Below are 7,380 nucleotides of genomic sequence, written 5' to 3' on the forward strand. Positions count from 1 at the left end.
CCGAGGGCATTTTGAACAACAAAACCAGCAAGCTCTGACAGGGCCAGGAGACCCAGGCAAGAGTGAATGGACAGAGGAGCTGCAGGGTCCCACAGGCAGGGTCCCACAGGCAGGGCATGCTCCTGCCCAGCCACATCCAGAGTGGCACTGCCCTTGCTGCTGCTGCACCACCTCTCTGGCAGCCTGATCGGGGTTATGTAACCTTTCCTGACTGCTCTTTCCCCCGACCAAGTGAGGTTGCTGCTCCAGCTCCCTGCAAGGAGCAGCCGGAGCAGCCTTTCCTGAGCTGCCCAGAGGGACACAGCCAGCCCCAGCCTCCGAGGCAGCTGAGCAGCAGATCCTGCCCCACTGCCACCCCCGGGGAGCTGTGCTGGCAGAGCTGGCACCCAGGACATGGCACCAAGCCCTGGTGGGAGGCTGCAGGCCCTTGGCCAGGGAAGGAGATGGTTCAATCATGGGTTCTTCCTGCAGGGAGCAACTGGTGGGTGAAGCCTGGAGCACCCACTCACACGTGGGAGCAGACACAGGGTAACACACTGCACCAGTGCTTTATGCACCTAACTCAAAATAAGCTTTCTTTTTAAAAAACATATCTAATAAGAATGATTTTTCTCTCTCTCTTTTTTTTTTTTTTTTTTTGTTATTATTTTGAAGTTATAAATTATTGAAACCAATTATTCTCACTGCTCTCCCAAATCATTCTCAGGCAAAGAAAAGGCAGCTCTACCTTCAACACTGCTTTGTAACAAAATGAGTCAGATTCATTTTGCTCATGATTTGCCCTTGGCTCCCTTTGTCCATGTCTTAAACTACATCCTGGCTCGGTCTGATTAGCAGCGTGTCCTCGGAGGCAGAGGAGGCCCTGCAAGAGCTCGAGGTATTGCAGGTCAAGATTAAAGTGCTCTGCATGCCATTCACTGTCAAAGCTGTAACTGGCTTAACTCAGTGCAATTAGATGGCTCAGAGGTTACACAGTAACGGCAGCAGTGTTTCAGTGCAGCTGATTAAAGCACAGCCCTGGCGTTAACGGATGTGATTAAAAGGCAGTGTCAGGGCTGAGACCTGGCAGAGGAGCTCAGCAGGCAGGGTTAAATCTACAGCTTCTTCTGGGGTTGGACACCCCAGGGCCTGGAAAAGATCTCCAAGTATCAGCTGAGCCAGCTCAGCTTCTAGGTCTGGAATGCCATCTTGTGATGGCAGTGGGGAAGTGGAAATGGCCCCTCTGTGGAGGCAGAGGAGATGATGGAATTACAGAATGGGTTGGGTCCGAAGAGACCATAAAAATAATTTTATTCCTCCCCCTGCCATGGCAGGAACACCTCCCACTGTCCCAGGCTGCTCCAGCCCCAATGTCCAGCCTGGCCTTGGGCACTGCCAGGGATCCAGGGGCAGCCACAGCTGCTCTGGGCACCCTGTGCCAGGGCCTGCCCACCCTCCCAGGGAACAATTCCTCATTCCCAATCTCCCATCCAGCCCTGCCCTCTGGCAGTGGGAGCCATTCCCTGTGTGCTGTCCCTCCATCCCTTGTCCCCAGTCCCTCTCCAGCTCTCCTGGAGCCCCTTTAGGCCCTGGAAGGGACTCTGAGCTCTCCCTGGATCCTTCTTTTTTCCAGGTGAGCATCCCCAGCTCTCCCAGCCTGGCTCCATGGCAGAGGGGCTCCAATCCTGGGAGCATCTCCATGGCCTCTCTGGACTTGCTCCAACAGCTTCAGGTCCTTCTGATGCTGGAGCAGCTCTGCAGGGGTATCTCACAAGGGCAGAATAGAAGGGGACCATCCCCCCCCTCACCTGCTGCCCACTCCTCTGTGCGTGCAGCCCAGCACAGGGGAGTTTCTGGGCTGCCACTGTTGGCTCATGTCCAGCTTTTCATCCATGATATCCTCCAAGTCCTTCTTTGCTGGTCAATGAGCTCTTCTCCCAGTCTGTGCTCATGTGTGGGGTATCCCTGATCTGGGTGCAGCACCTCAAAGAGGAAAAGGCACCATCGAGGCCATGGCTGCCCTGCCTTCTGCTGTGTGGGAGCCAAGCAAGGCTGGTGTCACTCACAGGGCAGTGCAAGCACCAACACCCATGAGGTGTCATCATCATGGGCCCCAGCCATGACAGACACCAGGGGGATAAAAGTTCTTCTCACCAAAGCCTGAACATGCTTGGCTGTGGGGCTGGAGGTGACCACATGGTAAATGATGATGTACAACCACAAATCTTTTCTTCCATAGGTTTACTGAATTTTCTTCCTCTTCCCACGGTACTACTCTGTCTTTTTCTCCAGTGTGGCCAAACGGTGTTGAGCCAAAATCTGATTGGTACGGAAGGATCACAGTCCCAGCCCTGCAGTGCCAGAGCTGAGCAGTGACGGGGGGCAGGCAGTGAGCCCTGGGCACGGGTGTGTTCAGGGCTGAGGTGACAGTAAAGGATCTCTCTTGCTGCCACAGAAGCTGCAGACATCAGCTACATGGGGGATGTCCCACCCCAGACTTGGAGCACACATCTTTTGAAGCACTACAGCTCCATGCCAGTGCAGATCTCTTGAGTGGATGCATTGTGCCAGCAGACAGTGCTCATGTCCTGGTTTAACCCATCCTGCTAATTTATGGGAGCAAAATCACTCAGATGTGATTCCTCCTTTATGTTGTAACTGAACATTCACTCGACAGAGGTTACCCAGGCTTCTGGAGCCTGTTGAGTTGCTTTGAACACAAGCTGCAGGGCTGTGCTGGGATGCAGGGAGCTCAGGGGAGGCTGTGTCTAGACTAGAGGAACTCTCCTGAAGGCTTGCTGGGCTTTTGTTTTGTAGTAACTCATATCTCTAATCTGGCTTGGAACAAAGCATCTCAGTCCTTTCAGGCCCTGCCACAACACTTGCAGGAGAAAAGGAGGCTCTGTTAATGGTCAGCAAGCCAAGATGAACAACAGGGACTGGCTGCAGCTAATGCAGAGAGCACATTCCTGTGACAGAAAAGGGCTTCACCCCCATGGCAGAGCTGCTCTGCTGTGTTTCATCTGGTTTGATGCAGTTCACAAATGATGTGCAGGCCTTGGTTTGAGCCCCCCTCCAAGGCCAGCAGGCAGAGGAAAAGCTGTGCACACAGAGGGAATCTGTACTGGGAAGTGAGAGACTGGTCCTGGCACTGAGAGTTGCTGAGTTCTGGTATTTGGCATTCAGGAAGCTTTTGAAGTATCTCCCCAATCCTGCTGAAAATGTCTTATTAAAGAGACAAAGCATATTAATTTGGGCCCCATGCTGCGCTAATGGATTAAACAGTTCCAAACTGAAGCTGTGGCTTAGGGTCTTGGCAGAGTCATCATCCATGCCTGTGTGGGCACGTGCCCTTGGCCATGGGCAGCGAGACCCCCAGGAACAAGAGCATGAAGTGTTCTTACCTGTGTCTGCTCTTACCTGTCTCTCCCCCAGACAGGCTTTGCTGTGTGCACTGGGCATAGCTGGGAAACCTGTTCCTCACCAGGTTCATCAGTGACAGGGGAAGCACTGAGCTCCTTCTGCTCAGCACCAGCCTCTGTCCCTGCACACAGCCGTGTCCTGGGCACAATGAGCCCAGAGCTTCCCAGGACAAGGCAGGATCAGGCTGAGCTGGAGAGGAGCACCCCACATCCAGGAAGAATAGCTGCCTGCTTGGGCTGAAAATAGACCATGAAACATTTGAAGAAGACAGAGCTGGAGTGGATGATTGCCTGAGGCAAGGCACAGCTCCAGCTGAGTTCACTGCTGAGTTCTGAGAGCATAAGCACATGAGGAGCATGGGGGACGGATGCCAGGCTTTCTGGAAAGGTCTTCAAGGGTCTCACTGGAGCACAAAGCCCAGAGAAAAACTTCCTGTGAATGGATCTCCAGCGAGAGAGTTACAGTTACACTGCTGTGCCTGGACATGGATACACAGAGCACTGGGCTGATGTTACAGCATCCAGTGGAGACCAGGGAAGGTGTGGAACTGCGCTTCTCTCAGCAGGGCACTTGGCAGCACCACAGCTTTTTCTCTGCTTATTTCAGGGCTGGATTTTTGTTGCCGGCAGCTGTTTCTGAGCTGATACTTCTACCTCCTGTGCCCACATCAGGGGGACACATCAGTGGGACACATCAGGGGCAAGCAGAGGCAGCTCACCAGCCCGCTGCTTCCCACGAGCTGGTGCTTGAGTGTTCCTGCTCCGGCTGTGTCAGGGATGCTGGAAGCGTCCAAGGCCAGGTCGGACGGGGACTGGAGCAACCTGGGATTGTGAAAGGAGGTGTCCCTGCCCATGGCAGGGAGTGGGAAGAGACGATCTTTAAAGTCCCTCCCCGTGACTGATTATTGAGGGTTCTTCCCCGCCCCGAGGGGAGCGGCCGAGGCGAGCGGGGCGGTGCCTGTGGAATCACCTCAGCAACGTGGCCAGAGCTCTTCCTTTTCTGCCCCCCGCCGCCGCTTGGGGATGAAGCGATTCTGGCGGGCTGGGCTCCCTCAGCTCGCCGCCATGAGGGCAAGGAGTGGCTCTGGCGGGCCGGGCTCCCTCGCTCTGAGGGCAAGGAGCGGCTCTGGCGGGCCGGGCTCTTTCGGCTCGCCGCCATGAGGGCAAGGAGCTGCTCTGGTGAACCGAGCTCCCTCGCCATGAGGGGCCACCGCCGCCATTAGGTGAGGGGGGTACAGAGCACGGGTGGCGGCGGCGGCAGCGGGGCTGGACGCCGGGGCTCCGGGGAAGGAAGGTGCCACCTGAAATACTAATTTTCTCCTATTTAGCTGTTCCTGCCGGCCGGCGAGCGCTGCAGCCCGCGGTGCCCGGGACTGGGGGTGTTGCTCGGCTGTGCCGTTCAGCATTAATTCCTCAGCCTTTCGCTCGGTGTGCTGGCTTTTGTCCTCTACCACAAGCCAGGCCGCTGCTGTTGAGCTTTGTGAATGCAGATGGAACTAATGGCTTATTTGCGATGTTTCTGCTGTCCTCTCTTTAGGCCTTCAGCCGATGACCGATGGCGCTGACCCGCAGCTGGGGGTGACCTGGAGCCGCCCGAAGGAGCAGCCCTGAGGTGCCCCGGCCCCGTCGCGTGTGGAACCCCGAGCTGAGCTCTGCTATGCTGGGCTGGGACAGCCGGGGAGGCGCTCCGGGAGGGCACTGGAGCCTGGGAGAGCACATGTGAAGGGATGACCTGCCCGTGGGACACAGCGAAAGCTCTGGAGCCACGTGGGTGAGGTGTGACCGTGAGCCAGCCAGGGGAAATAGGCAAAAATGTTTTGCTGTCTTAGAATTAAAAGGTCTCTGCTGGCTCCTATGCTAGCCTCAGGTCCTCAGGGTGGAAATAACGTGGTGTATCCAGAAATAAGTTTAGCTTATCTAATTCCTCTTGCTGGATGAAGCCTTGATGAGAGTAGGCATCATCAGAAAAGTGCCTCCACGTTTTTTCTGCCCTGTAAACCCCCCAGTTTTGGGGTTTTTGTCTCCCAGCAGTAGTCAGCTGCTCGTGGCTGCTCAGTGCCTGTGCCAGTGTTATGCTGCTGGGAGAGAAAGGTGCTGCTGAGCTTTCCTGGCACCAGCGAGGCCGTCCTGGTGCTCAGTGGTGCCAGGTTTTGGCAGCACTCTGCATGCCTGAGAGTGGAGTAACTCCTGCCCGTGGAGTTAGAGCCTAGATTGGATGCAGACAACACACAGAAAATTGAAAATTCTGTTGCAGATATTTTAATGTGCATTTTCATATAAAAATGAATGTCAGTTAATTGATTTGTCAGTACTAAGGGTTGAGTAGGAGTCCTCTTTTCAACTTTCTTTATTGGGTTTTTATTACAGGTAAATTGTTGGTGTGGGGCTTCCTGGAGCAGCAGGAGTGGTCAGAAGTAAAGCTGTGGATGCTGCTTTGAAGAGCCTGGTTTAAAAGGTGAAGATTGGAAACCTGGAGCCCACAGTTTAAATGGGACAGCTGGAGAATTTGTTTTGAGAATGTGGATGTAGGAATTAAAAATATCAAAGGTGTTTTGGGGCAAGGTATAACAAGAATTATGTGTACAATTTATTGTTAATCTCCTCTCATTGCTTGTTGGAAATACATTTTTACATGACCTCAATTAAATGTATTTATATTTAAGCTTGCTCTGTTTGCTTTTCATTATCTTACAAGGCTGTTGGGTGCAGCAGAATTTTAGAATAGAGACTGGAGAGGTTGTACGGAGGCACCAGCTCTCATCCCTAGGCCTGGGGGGAAGTGAGCCCACAATGAAAGGTTGGAAAAGGCTGATAAATATGTAAAATACATCAGAACTGGTGGGGAAGAGCAAGATGACCAACAGGGCTTCAGACAAAAATGGTATTTAAATGCAAAAGTTGGAACAAAAGGAGTGTTTTGCTCTCCAGATGAGAGTTGGATCCCTTTGGATTCCTTGCAGTCTTCTAGGAAACCCTGAGTTTGTGAAATAATCCAGACTCCTTAAATGTCCCTGACACTGTTAGTTTAGCCATGAGCCCTTCTGCCAGCTGAATATCCAGAGCTTTGAATGGACAGTTTTTGTACTGCACATGGGAATACTTGTTAAAATACTAACCATTGGGAAATAAAGGTTTTTCCTGGTTCAAGCCTGAGTTCTATTGTTTTTGTAGAACAAATCCTGCCTGCGAAACTAATCAGGGGTTTCCCCATGGATTTATATTGTGCCCAGCAATTTTCCTCTTTCCTAGAGCTGGGCACCTGGTGTCCTTACAGAGGGGGGTCCTGCCTGCTGGCAGCCAAAGAACACTGACTGTGTAAGGGTCTGCTGCTGGAGCAGGTATTCCCAAAAGTGGCAAAAAATGGGGAATATGGGCTCTTCCCAATATCCCATCCATCCCTGCCCCTGGCAGTGGGAGCCATTCCCTGTGCCCTGTCCCTCCATCCCTTGTCAATTGTCTCTCTCCAGGTTTCCTGGGGCTCCTTCAGGCCCTGCAAGGCCACCCTGAGCTCCCCCCAGAGCTTCTCCTGTGCAGGTGAACAATGGCAGCTGTGCCAGCCTTTCCTCCCAGCAGAGCTGCTCCATCCCTGGGATCATCCTGGAGCCTCCTCTGGCCTGGCCCCAGCAGCTCCAGCTCCTGCCTGGGCTGGGGCAGCTCTGCAGGTGGGAAATCACCTGAGCACAGGGGCATAGGTGATGCCTCAGGTTTCAGTTTTTATATTTTTCAGGTTTATTCTGCTTTAGTGTATAAGTCTGGGCTTCATATTATGGGATGGTGAGTTCTCTGCACAGAGTGGGGAGACAAAACAATTCCTACTCTAGCTGGGCACCAAGGACAAATGATCCAGATCTCAGGCCTAAGAGCACAAACAACATGGACTGGAAAGAGAAAAACAAGCAGGATGGGACTGCCTGGGCTAAAGCTGGAATTGGACAATTAGCTCCAATATGCTTATGGACCTAGAGTGTGAGACCCCGTG

General features: G+C 53.2%; 1 long non-coding RNA gene and 1 other non-coding gene across 2 annotated transcripts; both read left to right on the top strand.

Moving 5' to 3' along the window:
* The first annotated feature begins 4,417 nt into the window (after window positions 1–4,417).
* LOC132080516 (uncharacterized) lies at window positions 4,418–6,063 on the top strand. The gene is made up of 3 exons (XR_009419575.1): window positions 4,418–4,624; window positions 4,939–5,177; window positions 5,769–6,063. It is a non-coding gene; the product is annotated as an uncharacterized LOC132080516 (long non-coding RNA).
* On the top strand, window positions 5,425–5,627 carry LOC132080734 (small nucleolar RNA SNORA74). Its single transcript, XR_009419604.1, has one exon. It is a non-coding gene; the product is annotated as a small nucleolar RNA SNORA74 (small nucleolar RNA).
* Window positions 6,064–7,380: the final 1,317 nt, after the last annotated feature.

Source organism: Ammospiza nelsoni, chromosome 16 (assembly GCF_027579445.1).
Source record: "Ammospiza nelsoni isolate bAmmNel1 chromosome 16, bAmmNel1.pri, whole genome shotgun sequence".
Taxonomy (NCBI): Eukaryota; Metazoa; Chordata; class Aves; order Passeriformes; family Passerellidae; genus Ammospiza; species Ammospiza nelsoni.